We start from the raw sequence: 19411 nt of genomic DNA, 5'->3' as shown, positions 1-19411 counted from the left end.
GTGTATAATACAAAGTAGTAAGTGCTTAATATATATTGGCTGAATTAATGGATGGATGGATGGATGGATGGATGAATAAATTAAAAAATAAAGCCTAAGGTGTTGTTTACTGATTTTTCTGTGTTTATGCATTATTCAATAATAGAGCCAGATCTAGATACCAGATCTCCTGACTTTCAATCCCGTACTCCCTATGAATGAAAGAGAAAGATAAGTATGAAAATCCATAATAATCTCCCATTAAAGGAGGGTGGGAATAGGATAATACAGCTAATAAATGTAATGAAAAGATTATTCTTTGAGGACTATTTGATTTGAAAACTATTTGAAGACTATTAATTGATCTAGGAACATTTCCTATGAAAAGTTAATTGTCCTATGTCCAAGAAACAAAAAGAAGACAGTGATGCATAGCTTCAAATAACTGGAAGTATAGAGATTAGATCAGTAACACGTCGATGTCCTCCAAGGAGCCTCACTCTTAAATAATTCTTTTTAAAGATGGTGTAAAATCTCACTCTGTCTTCTAGACTGGCTGAGATAAATATATTAATGTATGGGATCATGATGAAAACAATAACAAGATGATCTTTAGAAAAGTATTATATGTCTGTAGGCATGGGCAAAAATTTTATGATGAATTCACCAAAAGCAACTGCAACAAAAGCAAAAATTGAAAAATGGGATCTAATTAAACTAAAGAGCTCCTGCACAGCACACACACACAAATCCTATCATCAGACTGAACACGCCACCTACAGAATGGGAGAAAATTTCTGCAATCTACCCATCTGACATATGTCTAATATCTAGCATTTAAAAGGAACTTAAATGAACAAGTGAAAAACAAACAACCCCATCAAAAATGGGGCAAAGGATATGAATAGACACTTCTCAAAAGAAGATATTTATGCAGACAACAAACATATGAATAAAAGCTCAACATCACTGATCATTAGAGGAATGCAAATCAAAACCGCAATGAGATACCATCTCACACCAGTCAGAATAGTGATGATTAAAAAGTTAAGAAACAGTAGATGCTGGTGAGGTTGTGGAGAAATAGGAATGCTTTTACACTGTTGGTGGGAATGAAATTAGTTCAACCATTGTGGAAGATAGTGTGGCAATTCCTCAAGGATCTAGAACCAGAAATACCATTTGACCCAGCAATTCCACTACTGGGTATACCCAAGGGAATATAAATCATTCTATTATAAAAATACATGCACACGTATGTTTATTGCAGCACTATTCACAATACCAAAGACATGAGATCAACCCAAATGCCCATCAATGATTGAGTGGATAAAGAAAATGTGGTACATATATACCATGGAATACTATGCAGCCAAAAAAAGGAATGAGATCATGTCCTTTGCAGGGACATGGATGAAGCTGGAAGTCATCATCCTCAGCAAACTAACACAGGAACAGAAAACCAAACACCTCATGTTTTCACTCATAAATGGGAGCTGAACAACGAGAACACATGGCCACAGTGAAGGGAACAACACACACTAGGGCCTGTTGGTGTGGGTGAGGGGAGGGAGAACATCAGGACAAATAGCTGATGCATGTGCTGCTTAATACCTAGGTGACGGGTTGATAGGTGCAGCAAACTACCATGACACACATTTACCTATGTAACAAACTTGCACGTTCTGCACATGTATCCAGAACTTAAAGTAAAATAAAAAAATTAAAATTAAAATTAAACCAAAAATGGAAAAGTATTATTTGTCTGGACAATAATGGATAGACCTTGGGGCTTAGTAGTAGAATTTGTCTTTCTAAAAGAAAGATCACACGGAACAGTGAGTTTTGAATGCTGATCCAAAAATCAAGAAATTCTGATGCACATGGTCATGTTCTAAGAATTGTGACTACAATGAACGAAAATGGCCATCTAAAGATCACGCATCAAGTTTACGTATGGGAAATATGGACTAGTAAACTCAAATTTACCAAATTCCTTAGCCATTTTATAATTATTTAATTAAAACATTAGATAATAGTTCTTTTTGTGTGTGTGCGTGTGTGTGTGTGTGTCTGTGTGTTTATTGTCTGTGGTTCTCTACAAGATTTCAATTTCCTTTAAGGTAAGTACTATGCTTTTTGTTTATCGCTGTAAACCCAGCACCTAGTATATATACTCAGTATCTGAATGAATGAATGAATGAATGAACTTCTGATCTCTAATTGGCAAATAAAGAAAATTTGGCTCAAGCTATTCCATTTTCCTGCTTATAGTTTTGAATTAAATAGTTATAAACTTGGGAGTGGGAGGAAATTTTCCAGTGTTTTCTGAGAAGAGAGGAAGAATTCACTTCTTTCTTCTACCCCATACCCTCCCTCTCCCTCATACCAATGCAATGGATTATCTCTTCTTAAAGTAATAATAGTTTCATTTCCTGTGGATTAAAGACGGGCTAAGAAAATTTGCATAGACTGCTCTGTCAATTTTGATATGTTGGTGTACATGTTTTATGTAAGTATGCATTCCTATACTCATTTATATGTTTGTATCTGAATATTCATATGCACATTCAGATTAACGTACCAGAACATGATAAATGTGTTGGTCCATTTCATTTTTCTGCAAATCTTATGATCAATTCTATAATATGATTGAATTATTATTATGTATTATGTAAGCCCATTTATGGGTTTGCTTGATGCGCTCATGGCGCTATTAATTGGCATGGTCAGAAAGCCATATTTATTCAGAATTTAAAAGGATCTTGGCAATTTCTTTTCTTTGATACTGCTAGAAGAATATATGAAACATTTTGTTTGCTTTTCTTTTTTTTTTTTTTGGAGACAGGGTCTCCCCTGGTCGCCCAGGCTGGAATGCAGTGATGTGATTTCAGCTCATTGCAACCTCTCATTTGCTTATTTTAAAAATTCCAAATGTTCCAGTGATGAACTAAATAATCTTGAGCGTAAAGAATAGTTATATTTTTTCCATAATAAAACTTGTGAATAAGAAGAAATGGGCAAAATACTCTTTTTTGTGATTAAATCTTCATGTAATTCATTAAGTGCAGATGAAACAAAATGTCATAATCTATTTAATATATTGTTGGAAGTTAAGCAGTGCTATTTTCTAAATGAGAGAAAGAAAAGGGGTTTTCATTTTCTACACTATGCCTCTAATAGACATGTACATTGGTTTAAGTGCTTATTTTTAAACTTCTAAAATGAATTTTTACAAATAGAATGAAAGTCTATCTATTTATCTATCAAACATCCTATTACAACGAATTCCCATAAAGTAGAAAATTATTTTTGCTGTAATGAGGTGGGTCAACTTCAATATTACCTAACCTAAGTGGTTAATTGGCTGGGATTAGGAATCTTTTTGATTTTGTAAAACATTTCACTGTAATGGTATTTTTAAACTTTATTTCCTTCAAACATATGCATATAATAGGGAAGAAATTGCAGTTAAAATTCATTATAAATGCAAGAAAATGAGTAGGAGTAAGGATTTGGAAGGACATAGAACTGAATATTCACATTTAAACTATTGTGGAACTTCTTGAATACCATAAGGTTTTTGATTATCCTGAAAAAGAAGAGTGGGATGGGATCTTGTCCCTAGAGATCTGTAAAAAGAGGACAGACATCTAACTCCATGTACCATACAGATATTTTTAGGTTCTAATATGACTGAATAACAAAAACAATGCAATAATATCTCTCACAAACTACTCAATCACTTATAGTCTATCTCAGAATAAACAATTTATTTTATGCAAAATGTAACCAAAATATAAACGCTTAGAAGTACAAACCTAACTCAGCATATTGTTCAAAAGACACTTTAAGTACCTGCACATAAATATAAAAACTTGATAGGAAATAAAACAAAATTCTTAGAATGCTAAACATATTATTTTACAATAATAGTAGGCAATACTTACATGTTGCTTACTATGTGCCAGGCACTGTTACAGGTGCTTTGTCCTCATACACTATTCCTTATATCCCATACCTAAGGTGCCTTAGTCCGCATATCAAGTGAGGCACATACTATGATCATCCCCATTTTAAAGATGAGGAATCATGAGTTTATGAGAGTCCTTGGATAAGACACAAACTTCTTATCCTTCTTATCAATATTGACCTTAGTTGTGGGTATGCTAGCAATATTTCCTTTTGTGACCTCTATGGTCTCTATGTTCTAAGCTCAAAGCCCTTTTTTTTTTATTTTCAGAGGTCGTTAACATTTTTTTAAATCTTAACAATCAAGATCACTTCTAATTATTGTTAATTAGTTAATTATTTTCTTTCTTTCTGAGAAAGGCCTGGAACAGATCAGCCTCCCTGCAGGAATCAACTGAGAAAGAATTAATGACACTTTCGAAAGCTTTAAATTCCAATGAGAAATTGAAGCCCTGGGAATATCTGCCTCAACATTTTATAGGGTGTATGCCTGCAGTCAGTGAGAAGCACAAGGATATTCCGTTCCTTGTAAGTGTAAAGTATGATAAAACATTAATCTTAAATCTCTTACATAGTAACAAAACAAGACCTACACTAAAATATTTGGCATTCTGTGGCACAGCTAAAATCTCAAGTAGTCTTCTTTTTAAATTATCACAAAAGGGTAATTAAACTGTTGCAAATTCTTTCCTATAGAATTATCCCTGCGCCAAAAGTGTGAAGCAAATAATTTTCTTCTTGAGATAATGTCACTAAGGAGGAGGCCTCAGCTTTCTTGAGAACTATAATTTTTCGAATAGTTCTTTCAGTTTACTTTGAAAAGACTGACATTAATAAAGTCATTTCATGCCAAACATAAGTTAAAGTAGGAAGATGAGAATTTGAATATGAGATATATTGACAATATTTTCCAAAAATATCCCACTGGGCATGGTGCCTCATGCCTGTAATCCCAACACTTTGGGAGGCTGACACAGGCAGATTGCTTGACCCTGTGAGTTTGAGACCATCCTGAGCAACATGGCAAAACCCCATCTCTACAAAAAATACAAAAATTAGCTCGGCATGGTGGCATATGCCTGTAGTACCAGCTACCCAGGAGTCTGAGGTGGGAGGATCACTTGAACCCTGGGAAATTGAGGCTGCAGTGAGCCGTGATTATGCCATAGCACTCCATCTTGGACAACAGAGCAAGATACTGTCTGAAAAAAATGTCCCTGACTTTGCTTGTATCTATACCTCATTTCATCTGAATCGGGAAGATTATATTCATTAAGGGTAAAAATGTTATTAGAACCCATACTCATGGGGCCAGGTGCGGTGGCTCACCCCTGTAATCCCATCACTTTGGGAGGCCGAGGCGGGTGGATCACTTGAGGTCAGGAGTTCGAGACCAGCCTGGCCAACATAGTGAAACCCCATCTCGACTAAAAATACAAAAAATTTAGCTGGGCAGCTGATGGACACCTCTAATCCCAGCTACTTGGGAGGCTGAGGCAGGAGAATTGCTTGAACCCGGGAAGCAGAGGTTGCAGTGAGTCGAGAAGGCGCCATTGCACTCCAGCCTGGGCAACAAGGATGAAACTCCATCTCAAAAAATAAAAATAAAAATAAAAAAGAATCCATACTCATGAACTCATGAAGGGTAAAAACGTTATTAGAATCCAAACTGTATATGGTTAGTCTAAATCTGTAGTTGGTCCGGAGATAGAAGAGAGGAAATGCAGGGGTAGGAACAGGAAATTACTTAGTTTTCTCTTAGTTTAATTAATACTATTGGGTAAAAAAACAACAGGACTTATCCCTGAACTTTAACAGGATTTTCTCATTCTTCAAACCCTTATCTGAACTCAAAATGTATCGAAAAATTAATTTCCCCATTATTCCAGGGAATTTTTTGAGGATTTCTTTTTTTTTTTTTTTTTTTGAGGCAGAGTCTCGCTCTGTTGCCCAGGCTGGAGTGCAGTGGCACGATCTTGGCCCACTGCAAGCTCTGCCTCCCGGGTTCACGCCATTCTCTTGCCTCAGCCTCAAGTGTAGCTGGGACTACAGGCGCCTGGCACCACGCCTGGCTAATTTTTTGTATTTTTAGTAGAGATGGGGTTTCACCGTGTTAGCCAGGATGGTCTCGATTTCCTGACCTCGTGATCCGCCCGCCTCGGCCTCCCACAGTGCTGGGATTACAGGCGTGAGCCACCGCGCCCGGCCTATTTTGAAGATTTCTAATTTAGCTTTGATGTCTTTATTTCTGCATGAAAAGAAAACCCTGGCTTTCAACCATTAGAACCATTTAGGGCAAAACTGAATGGCCATTTTATATTTTTCCTTTTCTAAGCTATTTAATTCAATCTCCTGTATTCAAGATGAGGTCTCTCGAGCATTTATAAACTTTCAGTTCATTTTTTCCATACCCAACAGTTTTCTGACTTGTGAAATCATAAATATTTTCTGGAACCCAATTTTTCGTGACCTGCTTTTCATACTCCTCTGTGTTCTACTGCCTTCTTAAAACCTTAAAATACAGTTCTGGTAGATATTTTTCTGCATGCAAATTGATGCAATGTGTTATTGCATGCAAACTGATGCAATGTGTACTACAACAATTGGCTTCTATAACATCTTGGAAGGCTCTTTCAATTTTATCGGTGGATTTGTGTTGTATATAGTCCTCTGGGGAACCAGGCCCAAGGACAGATGGCTCCTTCTTATTCAGGATATAATGCGGTCCAGAAAAAGATTCGTCTGGGTCTTTGAATTTGGAAAGACTCTCTGTTGCCCAAAAGTGGGTGACTAGTACAAATGCATGCCAAAGACTATATTTCTTGGCAGATGTCGAAAATTGTAATTGCTTTCACTTCAGTCGCCTGTGTTTTGTGCCACAGCCACTTAATAAAATGAAAACCAGGAGAAAGAACCAACCAGAATACTTAGCAATGATGGCTTTTAGGGGAAAAAAGCAAAAAACAAAACAAAACAAAACAAAACAAAAAACACCCAAAAACAAAAACAAAAAAACAAAAATCCCACCTTTTTTTAAACTAATAAAACACAACTTAGAAACTGAGACCCCTAGGGAGAAGTAGGCTGTTACACTGGACTATGTGATTTCAGGCCAATTGGGCTCAGAACTTTTAAACTATTAGTCTGAGTCATATCAAATTGCTAATATTCAACTCCCTAACCTTCAAAAATATCAATTTCATATACCTCAACCTAATTTTATTCCTTTCCACCCATAACAAATTCATTAGAGGCAGCAGAGTATAATATAATAGCTAAAGGTTTGGTGTTAGATTGCTTGCAGCCACAATTAAGTGGTTACCACTGTCACTTAATTATTGTGATTTGGGGTAAACATTTGCATTTCTTTGCGCCTCAGCTTCTTCACCTGCACAATACTTGATTGTATTACTAAAGGCATAAATTTCAGTATTTTTTGCTGCTGCTTTTACAATGTAGAAGTTGTTTCAGCTTGGGATAATTACTAGCAATACTGCTACAAATAATTCTTTTATATGGATCTTGGTGCTCATGTGTAACCCTTTCTGTAGGCTATACACCTAAGCATGGAATTTCTGGATCATGGGGTTCACACTTTTCTACTGCTATATAATGCTAAATTGCTTTTTAATATAGTTTGTATCAATTTACATTTCCACAAGAAGTATATAAGAGTTCCTATGGCTCCATATGCCTGCCAACATAAGTATTGTCACACTTTTAATTTTTGCCAGTCTGGTGACTATTAACTGGCATTTAATTGCGATTTTAATTTCCCTGATTACTAAGTTTGAGCATCTTTACAAATATTTATTGTCCACTTGCATTTCTTTTGTGAAGTGCCCCTTGAAATCCTTTGTCCTTTTCTCAAATTGCATTGTTTGCTATTTTCTTATTAATTTATCAATGTTTTTTATATGCTCTGGTTACTACTCTTATTCTGGGTACTTGTATTACGAATATGTTTGCCACCTCTGTGGCTTGTTTTTTGACCCTGCCAGGTGTCATACAGTTTTTGAATTTTCCCCATCTTTTATTGAAGTATAATTTCCATAAAAATTCACTGCAGGGTGTTTTCTGATGAACCAAAATTCTGTATTTTAATGTAGTCAGATTTATTGCTTTTTTAAATTGCTGCTTTCTGAAATCCTTCATTTACTGCAAGATCATGTAAATATTCTCCTATATCATTTTCTGAAATCCTCATAGTTTTGTACTTTATATTTAGGTCTATAATGCAACTCTAATTTATTTGGGGTATAGTATGAGGGAGTGGCCTGATTTTTTTTCCATATTGATACCCTGTGTTTCCAGAGCCACTTATGGAAAAGTCCATTCTCTCCATATCAATCTGCAAATCTAATCTGTTAAAGCTGTAAATACACTAATTGATTTTCTAATGTTAAATCAACTTTGCATTCCTAAGATAAACCTAATGTGGTAATAATGTATTTTTCTTTTCATAAGTCGCTTCCTTCAATTTTCAAATTTTTTTGAGACCAATTTTCTAATTCTTTAAGGATTTTTTGCATGTATGTTGATAACTGAGCTACTCTTGTATTTTTTTCTCACTAATATCAAGGTTATTCTATATTCATAAAATTGGGAGTGACATTTTGCTTTCATTTCTTTGTAATGCTTTATATAAGTTTGGACATTTTTGTTTTCTTAATGTTTTGTGGAACTCTCCAGCCACATAAAGCCATCTACCTCTGGAATTGTCATAGTGGAAAGAAATTTGGTTCTTTTAATGATTATAAAAGCATTAACATTTTCTGTGACCCATTAAGTCAGTGTTCTGAGTTGAATAGTGTCCCTTCAAATTCATGTCCATCTAGAACCTCAAAATGTGACCTTATTGGTAAATACGGTCTTTGCAGATATAATTACTTAAGATAAGTCATATTGGATTATGTTGGGCTCAAAATCCAATATGACTAGTCTCCTTATAAGAGGAAGGCGGCCAGGCGCGGTGGCTCACGCCTGTAATGCCAGCACTTTGGGAGGCCGAGGCGGGCGGATCATGAGTTCAGGAGATCGAGACCATCCTGGCTAACACGGTGAAACCCCGTCTCTACTAAAAATACAAAAAATTAGCCGGGCGCGGTGGCGGGCGCCTGTAGTCCCAGATACTCGGGAGGCTGAGGCAGGGGAATGGCTTGAACCCGGGAGGCGGAGCTTGCAGTGAGCTGAGATCGCGCCACTGCACTCCACCCTGGGCGACAGAGCGAGAAAAAAAAAAAAAAAGAAGGCAACTTAAGCAAGCAGGAGATGTACAAGAAGAAGGCCATGTGAAGATGGAGGCAGAGACTGAAGTAATACATCTGCAAGCCAAGGACCGTCAAGGATTGCCGGCAACTACCACAAGCTAGGATGATTTTTCCTTTAGACACTCCAGAAAGAACCAACCTAGATTTTGGACTTTTGGCCTCCAGACTGTGAGAGAATACATTTCTGTTGTTTTAAGCCACGAAGTGTGTGGTAATTTCCTTGGGAAGACCTCACGAGCTACGACTGCCAGTATTGTCAAGTTATATTTGTCTAGATATTTGTACATATTTCTAACTTTTCAATTTTGGGCATAAAATCATTTATAATATCCTTTTGTTATGTTAATTTATGTAGCATTTTCAGTGATATCCTTTTGTTTCAATTCCTGATATTCACTGTTTTTGCCTTCTCTTTCTTTTTTTTTTCTCTATTAATCAATCTAGTCAGTGGTTTGTCTGTCTTTTTTTTTTTCTTCAGATAACCAATGTTTGGTTTGGTTTGATACATTTTTGGTTTTATTTAATTAATTTCTGCTCATGTCTTTATCATTGTCTCCATTCTATTTTCCTTAGGTTTAATTTAGTCTGCAATTCCTAATTTTTGAGGGTATGCTTTTCTCATTCATTTTCAGCCTTATTCTTGATAATGTATGCATTTAAGCCTGATAATTTTGCTTTAAACACTGCTTTAGATTCATCTGGCAAGTTTTGATATCTAGTATTTTGTTATAGTTCAGTTTTTTAAATTTTTCTAATTTTCAATATGATTTTTGATTCATGGATTATTTCAAAATGTTTAATAATTTCCAAATACTTGCTAATTTTCTAGTTGTCATTTTATATATGATTTTTAGCTTATATGTTTATGGTCAGAGAACAGTGTTTGTATGAATTAAATTTCATTAATTTTATTGAAACTTTCTCAGTGGCCTAGTAAATAGTCAACTTTTGTCAATGTTCCCTGTATGTATGAAAATAATTTGTATTCTACATTTGGGTGCAGAATATTATATAGTCATTTCACTTTTGTCAGTCATGTTTTTCAAATATTTTATGAACTTAGATTTTTTTTCCAGCTTGTTCTATCAATTAGTGAAATTATCTATTTGTTTTCATATTCCTGTCAGTTTTTACTTTATATATTTGGTAATCATGCTATTGCATAAATACACGTTTCAAATTGCTGTATCTTCCTGATGAATAGAACTTTGTATAACTATGAAGTTAACAGCTACGTCTCCAGTAATGTTCTTTTACTCTCTTAGCTATTTTATCTATTTCAGTAGCTATACCATCTTTCTTTCAGTTACTAATTATATGGTGTATTTTGCTGTCTTTTTAATGTCAAAATTTCTGTATCCTATGCTTTAAATGTATTTATAATAGATGGTGTAGATTTAGATTTCATTTTTATTTTGTCTTATTTCATTTTGTCTTATTATTATGTTTATTTTATTTTGTTATTTTAACCCAGTCTGAAAATTTTTTCCTGAAATTTTAGACCATTTACATTTAATGTAAATACTGATATCATTGGGTTTATAGCTACTCTTTTATTTAATGCAGTCTACTTATTCTGCTAATTTTTTGTTTCCTTTCCTTTCTTGCCCTTTTTATATTAATCATTTTTTAACATCTCAGTTTTTCTGTCTGCCTCTCTTTCAAAGTTGTACACATTTTTCCTTTTCTTTTACTGGTTATTTTATAAATTAAATTAATGTGTGTTTGTGTGTGTGTGTGTTTCATAAAGTCTGAAGTTAATAAGTGTCTTTCCTCTTGGACAATACAATGAATTTAGAACATTTAAATTCAACTTTGAATTATGTTATTCTTGCCTTGTATTTTATCTTCTTAAAATATGTACTCACTTACGACACTATTTTGACACCTTTTTTTTTATATACAGGGTCTCACTCTGTCACCCAGGCTGGAGTACGTTGGTGCAATCACAGCTCACTACAGCCTTGATCTTGTGGGGTCAAGCAATCCTCCCACATCGGCTTCCCAAGTAGTTGGGACCACAGGTGTGCATCACCATGCCCAGCTAATCTTTTAATTTTTTTGTGGAGACAGGGTCTTCCTATGTTGCCCAGGCTAGTCTCAAACTCTTGGGCTAAGGCATTCCTCCCACATTGGCCTCCCAAAGTGTTGGGATTTCAGACATGAGCCACCATGCCCACTCAAAATATTATTAATTTTGTTTTATAAGTCAATATTTCATTAGAATTATTCACACATTCATCATTTACTTGGCTCTTCATTCTTTTTTGCTCCTCAGACCTTCTATCTAGATTCACTTTCCTTTTTAGTGAAATACTTCCTTTTCAAATTCCTGAAACAGGAATTACTGGTTAGAAAGTTCCTCTGTTTTCATCTGTATTTATTTTACACCCATGCTTGTATAACTTTACTAAATACAGAATTTTAACTTGGCAGTTATTTTCATTTAACATATTGAATATATTATTTTGGCTTTGTTTTGTTTTTTTTTTTTGGAGAAGTCAGCTATTAGTTTAATAGTTCCCTTTGAGTAATATGCATTTTTGTGAGACTGCTTTTGTGATTTAATTTTGTCTTTGGTTATCTGCAGTTCCACTGTGACATATCTAGGTGTAGATTTGTTTTTATCTGTTTTGCTTGGGTAATCATTGGTCTTCTTAAGTCTTTGATGTCTTTGATTATCTCCAGAAAATTCTAACTATATTGTTTCCAAATACTGTATCTAACCCAATCTCTTTCTCTGTTCCTATTCAATCCCAATTAGACATTTGGTTACTTCTCACTGTATGTTACTTTTTTTTTTTTTTTTTTTTTTAGACTGCGGGGTTGACTGGGATGTGGTGGCTCACTCTTGTAATCTCAGCACTTTCAAAGGCTGAGGCGGGAGGATCACTTGAGCTCAGGAGTTTAAGACCAGCCTGGGCAACATAGCGAGATACTGTCTCTACAAAAAATTTAAAAATTAACTGGGTGTGGTGGTATACACTCATAGTCCCAGCTACTCAGGAGGCTGGGGCAGGAGGATTACTTGAGCCGAGGACATCAAGGCTGCAGTGGGCTGTGATCATGCCACTGCACTCCAAAGTGGGTGAAAGAGTGAGATTTTGTTTCAAAAAAAAAAAAAAGAGAGACAGAGAGAGAGAGATTGGGGTCTTGCTCTGTCATCCAGGCTAGAGTGTAGCAATGCAATCAGAGCTCACTGTAACCTTGAACTCCTGGGCTGAAGGGATCCTCCCACTTCAGCCTCTCAAGTAGGTAGGACTACAGGCACACACCACCACACCAGGCTAATTTTTCTATTTTTTAGTTTTTTTGTAGAGTCAAGGTCTTGTTATATTACCCGGGCTGGTCACAAAATCGTAGCCTCAAGTGATCCTCCCACCTCAGCCTTCCAACGTGCTGAGAATACAAGTATGAGCCACTGAACCCAGCCTATGTTACATATTTCTTAACCTCTCTTATGTTTTCAACATCTCCCTCTCTTTTGCATTTTTGACACTTTCTTCTGATAATTTTCTGTTTATGAATTCTCTCTTCAGCTTTGCCTAAACTGCTCTTAATTTACTCTTACTTTTGTTGTTGGTGGTGGTTCTGCTTTTAATTTTTAGAAGATCCACTTTGTTCTTTTTCAGATAATCCAGGCCATTTTTATAGATGTTGTTCCCTGTAGAAATTTTTCATCTTATAGTTTTTTTCTTTATTGATAGCAATAATGTCTGATGATACAATGCCTGAAGTTTTTCAGGTATATTTATTATATTTGTTGTTTTTCTGCCTCTTACCAGTGGTACTTTGAACTTGTGTGTGCCTAATTGTTGCTGTTTCCCAAGGAGCTACTTATTCTCTTTGGAAAATTATTTTTAGAATGGGGTTGCTTTTCAGAGAATATTTGCATTTGCTTCTTTGAGACCTTTAGGGGCATACATTCCAAAATTATTATCAACAAAATTTATAGCTTGAGATTTCTGGACAACCCAGTTGATATGAATCTGGATGACAAATCACTGTGAGTTCTGGCTTGTGGTTTAAAATGATCAGGGACAGGTTTACTCCTCCCCTCAATTCTAAGGCACCTTTTCTTGCAGACCCTAAGGGTGAGGTTGTGGTTCATGTTTACCTCTGTTTTATCCTTATACTTATGGTATAGCTCTTTAGGGTGTCAGCTTAAAGGAGGATAACCTTCTATTTGAATCCTTGTCTGCATACTTAAAAATTCCCTTGTTAAGCAAATTTCCACAAGACAATAGCTGCTCAGTCCTGAGCTGCCCACATCTGGGTTCCATCCTTCATATAGATTTTACTCTCTAATTCCTTACTCTCATGTCAGCTCTTTGATACTTTCATACATGCATACATACCTATGTGTGTGAGTGTATATACATACACGCAGTTGTTTCCCGGTATTCATGAGGGATTGGTTCCAGGACACCCGCAGATACCAAAATCTGCAAATGCTTTAGTCCCTTACATAAAATAACATAATATTTGCATATAACTGATGCACGTCCTCTTGTATACTTTAAATCATCTCTAGATTACTTATAATACCTAATACAATGTAAATCTTATGTGAATACTTGTTATACTGTATTGTTTTTATTTGTATTATTTTTTATCATTGTTTTGTTAGTTTCGTTGTTTTTAAAATATTTTTGATCTATGGTTGGTTGAATTTCCAGATGCAAAAGGCTGACAGTATATACACACATATACACATATGCACACACACACACACACATATACATATACATCCAATATACTTGTTTGATAGTGTTACCTCCAAAAACCTAGTCTATCATCTTACATAGAGCAGAATTCATTCATAAACTTACAAAGTATCTTCTTGTACCCAATGTCTCCAATCCTCCTACAAATAAGTTGACATGCAACAAAAGATAACAAGAATCTGAGCTGAAGAGATGTTGTAATCCAAGTATAGGCTTGTTATTTGAGATAGCTGCTAGTACCTGACTACGAAAATATCCCTGTGGCCTTCCAGAGTACTGGCAATGTTGAGTCTGAATGTGCTCAAGACCCTAATGTCCATGTGAAAGAGTTACCCTGCTTGAATTGGAAGGATTTTTACTTAGAATAAAAAGCTGCATTGGAGATGCAGCTTTTGCCATTAAAAGTAACTGCAAAAACTGCAATGACTTTTGCACCAACCTATATGGAAACCATCAGTACTGTTAACAGGTACACTCTGAAAGACACAAGAGAAAACATATTCTGTGGTTGTAATGGTTGTAGGTAAGGGGGAAAGAAGTCTTCTTTTAGTACCTGTTCTGCCACATACTATCTGTAATTTCAAAATTTAGTTTTCCTGTCTAAAATTTGAGAAAATTGCCTATTTTATTCACTTTACAAGGTTGTTCAGAGATATATTCAAAAGATATTATGAATATGTCAAATATTTAAGATATCAGCTGCAGCCTCCCCCCAAGATGACATACTTTAACTGCCTGCGCTTCCACTGTCCTGATATCTACTGTACTGAGCTAAATTCAGGTCTAGACAATTAAAGCAAATTAAAAAATGATGTTGCACCAAGTGGCAATTTGATGTTTTGCCAAATATCTTCTAAAATGGAATCCTGGGGAGCCTAGTCAGTCTATAATTAAGAACATAAGATTTATATACGGAACTTTTAATTCTGTTTAATCACTTGGCCCTATATATATTTATTCTTCATTTCTTTTGTTTATGAAGAGTTCAAAAAGATAGTAAAGAGAATTAAAATGGGAACTGGACTACTAGCCAGGAACTTAATGTTTTCTATTGCTGACTTGGAATAGCAAATTTTCCTGGCCCAATAGCACAGCCCTCCATCTGTGTCCTGAAGGTCAGACATTATCTCTTACAGATGAGGCTTTATCTAGATAGCTCTGTTTCTATAATATAATGGCAGACGTAAACTTTTTTTTTACATGAAAAATGGGAAATGAATTGTGTATGATCATTTCTGTCTTCACTAAGACATATATGTAGCATACAAAAACACTAATCCAATACTGTACTGTGGTCTGGAAGGCACTTCCATTTGTAAGCTGACTTATGTGATATTGCAGTTTTTGCCTGTTTTTTTTGGAAAAGGCTGATTTTCTCCTTTTTTTCCTCATTGCTTTATCTCATCCTACTGTATTACCACTCAACTAGGACAGATTCTCAGAAGTTTCTACCATGTGAACTTCAATATAATTTGCCTGATCACTTCTAAAATAATGTTCTAATAAAATCAATTCCTAAGAATAATTTTGTTAATAATTAAAATATCACATGTACTAAAATCCAGATACTTTATGAGCTTAACCTCTAACCCTCAATACCATGCTATTTCCCTGCTAATGTGGGTGAGAAAATGTTTATTTAGAAATAAGAGGTCATTTAAAAAGGTGAGATTGTAGGGATTTAAACTTATGCTCATGTGATACCAAAACTCAAGTTCTACTTCACTACAACACCTCGGAAAATACCATTGAGTTAATGGTATTTTATGTTTATTGACAGATGAACTGACATGGCACCTCCAATACATTCTACTTTCATTATTAAAAAATATCTTCAGAGAAAGAAAGATACTAACTCGTACAATGACAGCACTTTATTTTCTGCCAAACATTTTCTGTTATGTAAATATAGGCATTATGCATTTCTACAGGAATTCATTCTGTCTCTTAAAGAATGTAACAAAACCACTATTTGCCTCAGGATTTTCATTGGAACTGAACATTTCAGCTTTCCATTAGCTACCATTAGTCAGAGTCACTGAATTTGGACAGTACTAATTTAAAAACCTCTCCACCCTGTAATCCCAGCACTTTGGGAGGCCGAGGCAGGTGGATCACCTGAGGTCAGGAGTTTGACACCAGCCTGGCCAACACAGGGAAACCTTGTCTCTACTAAAAATACAAAAATTAGCCAGGCGTGGTGGTGCGCGCCTGTAATCCCAGCTACTCGGGAGGCTGCGGAAGGGGAATCGCTTGAACCCAGGAGGCGGAGTTTGCAGTGAGCCAAGATTGTGTCACTGCACTCCAGCCTGGGTGACAGAGCAAAACTCTGTCTCAATAAATGAATAAATAAATACCAATAGAAAACTCTCCACAAGTTATTCAAAGCTGATGTTGAAAATTAGATATTTTATCTAGTCACACCAAGTTAGAAAATTCTACACTATATAACCCTTTTAAATTATTTAAATATATTTCTAAAAGTGAAGCATTTTCTTGGAGGCTAGGGCCCTGGTACATATCTCTGTATTCCATAATGCCAAGTGCAATGCTTAACACAGAATGGGCATTCAATAATATTTGGTGGCCTGAAATGTTGACACATTATCCCAGAAAGTGCCTTCAAAGGTCATTTTCCTCTTAGACCTTATGAACTGTTCAGAGTAAAGCATGTCTTAGAACATAAATATAAAACTAACTGGACTAGAAGTAGATGAAATATAAATGCAGAAAAGGGCAGTCAGGAAAATCTTCAGAAAAAGTATGGAAATAGATCAACTTTTTAGTACCTAATCACAATACTTCTTAATTGTCATTACTAAGTAGTACAGGGAGCCCTTGTAAGGGCATTAGTACATTTATTGGTCATTTTATTCATTGTCATTTTACTTACGCTTTGGTGTTGTTTTAATTCAGCAGATGATAGTTGAGGTAATATGTTTGTCAGCATATCAGTGAGTTTTTAATCATAGTGTTTTTGACATCATTTTTTTGTTCCATAGTATTTGCTATGAAATTTTAAATTACATCTATTTTCCCTTTCAAGAAGTAAATAGCTCATTGAATGCGCCCGCAGTTCTGGAGGTTTCTGTGTCTTTCTTTGTAGTCAGAGCCGGCCCTACACGCCAGCAACCATGTCGAAGGGACCTGCAGTTGGTATTGATCTTGACACTGCATACTCTTGTGTGGGTGTTTTCCAGCATGGAAAAGTAGAGATAATTACCAATGATCAGGGAAACTGAACCACTCCAAGCTATGTCACCTTTATGAACACTGAATGATTCATTGGTGATGCCGCAAAGAATCAAGCTGCAATGAACCCCACCAACACGGTTTTTGATGCCAAACATCTGACTGGATGCAGATTTGATGATGCTGTTGTCTAGTCTGATATGAAGCATTGGCCCTTCATGATGGTGAATGATACTGACAGGCCCAAGGTCCAAGTAGAATACAAGGGAGAGACCAAAATCTTCTATCCAGAGGAGGTGTCCTCTATGGTCCTGACAAAGATGAAGGAAATTGCAGAAGCCTACCTTGGGAAGACTGTTACCAATGCTGTGGTCACAGTGCCAGCTTACTTTAATAACTCTCAGCATCAGGCTACCAAAGATGCTGGAACTATTGCTGGTCTCAATGTACTTAGAATTATCAATGAGCCAAGTGCTGCTGATACTGCTTACGGCTTAGACAAAAAGGTTGGAGCTGAAAGAAATGTGTTTATCTTTGACCTGAGAGGTGGCACTTTTGATGTGTCAATCCTCATTATTCAGGATGGAATCTTTGAGGTCAAATCTGGAGACACCCACTTGGGTGAAGAAGACTTTGACAACCGAATTGTCAGCCATTTTATTGCTGAGTTCAAGCATAAGTATAAGAAAGACATCAGTGAGAAGAAGAGAGCTATAAGACGCCTCTGTACTGCTTGTGAACACACTAAGCATACTCTCTCTTCCAGGACCCAGGCCAGTATTGAGGTCGATTCTCTGTAAGAATGAATTGACTTCTGTACATCCATTGCCTGTGCCCGATTTAAAGAACTGAATGCTGACCTGTTCCATGGCACCCTTGGCCCTGTATAAAAAGCCATTCGAGATGTCAAACTAGACAAGTCACAGATTCATGATATTGTCTCTATTGGTGGTTATACTCATATCCCCAAGATTCAGAAGCTTCTCCAAGACGTCTTCAATAGAAAAGAACTGAATAAGAGCATCAACCTTGATGAAGCTGTTGCTTATGGTGCAGCTGTCCAGGCAGCCATCCTATCTGGAGACAAATCTGAAAATGTTCAAGATTTGCTGCTCTTGGATGTCAATCCTCTTTCCTTTGGTATTGAACTTGCTGGTGGAGTCATGACTGTCCTCCTGTCCTCATCAAGCATAGTACTACCATTCCTACCAAGCAGACAGAGACCTTCTGACAGCCTATCTATTCTGACAACCAGCCTGGTGTGCTGATTCAGGTTTATGAAGGTGAGTGTGCTACGACCAAGGATGACAACCTGCTTGACAAGTTTGAACTCACAGGCATACCTTCTGCACCCCATGGTGTTCCTCAGATTGAAGTCACTTTTGACATTGATGCCAATGGCATCCTCAATGTCTCTGCTGTGGACAAGAGTGTAGGAAAAGAGAACACGATTACTACCACTAATGACAAGCACCGTTTGAGCAAGGAAGACATTGAACATATGGTCCAGTAAGCTGAGAAGTACAAAGCTGAAGATAAGAGGCAGAGGGACAAAGTGTCATCCAAGAATTCACTTGAGTCCTATGCATTCCACATGAAAGCAACTGTCAAAGATGAGAAGCTTCAAGGTAAGATTAATGATGAGGACAAACAGAAGATTCTGGACAAGTTTAATGAAGTTATCAAATGGCTGGATAAGAATCAGGCTGCTAAGAAGGAAGAATTTGAACATCAGCAGACAGAGCTGGAGAAAGTCTGCAATCCCATCATTAGCAAGCGGTACCAGAGTGCAGGAGGCATGCCTGGAGGAATGCCTGGGGGATTCCCTGGTGGTGGAGCTCCTCCCTCTAGTGGTGCTTCCTCAAGGCCCATCACTGAAGAGGTTGATTAAGCCAACATAAATATAGATGTAGCATTGTTCCACACATTTAAAACATTGAAGGACCTAAATTTGTAGCAAATTCTGTGGCAGTGTTTAAAAGTTCAGCTGCTGTAGTAAGTTACTAGGAATTCTCAATACTTGAATATGCAACATGTGCACAGGGGAGGGAAATAACATTGCACTTTATAAGCACTGTACTGTAAGTGGAAAATGCAATGTCTTAAATAAAACTATTTAAAATTGGCACAAAAATATATAGTTTAACACTGCGTTAAGAATATATCTCTAAAAGTTACAGAGATATAAGCACTTACATTTTGTATAAATTATTAGTAGCAAAATGCAATCCTGAAGGTGTAACTACAATAAAATTGGGTTTCTCTATTTCC

At 36.2% G+C, this 19411-nt stretch overlaps 1 protein-coding gene and 1 pseudogene across 3 annotated transcripts in view; one reads left to right on the top strand and one right to left on the bottom strand.

The window, feature by feature from the left end:
* The window catches only part of HTR2C (5-hydroxytryptamine receptor 2C), a 325553-nt gene that overhangs the window by 116468 nt on the left and 189674 nt on the right, over window positions 1–19411 (bottom strand). The gene's annotated exons all lie outside the window — the stretch shown is intronic.
* On the top strand, window positions 17083–19031 carry LOC100987371 (heat shock cognate 71 kDa protein-like; annotated as a pseudogene).

Source organism: Pan paniscus, chromosome X, assembly GCF_029289425.2.
Source record: "Pan paniscus chromosome X, NHGRI_mPanPan1-v2.0_pri, whole genome shotgun sequence".
Lineage (NCBI taxonomy): Eukaryota > Metazoa > Chordata > Mammalia > Primates > Hominidae > Pan > Pan paniscus.
This window is presented reverse-complemented; position numbering and strand designations above follow the sequence as displayed.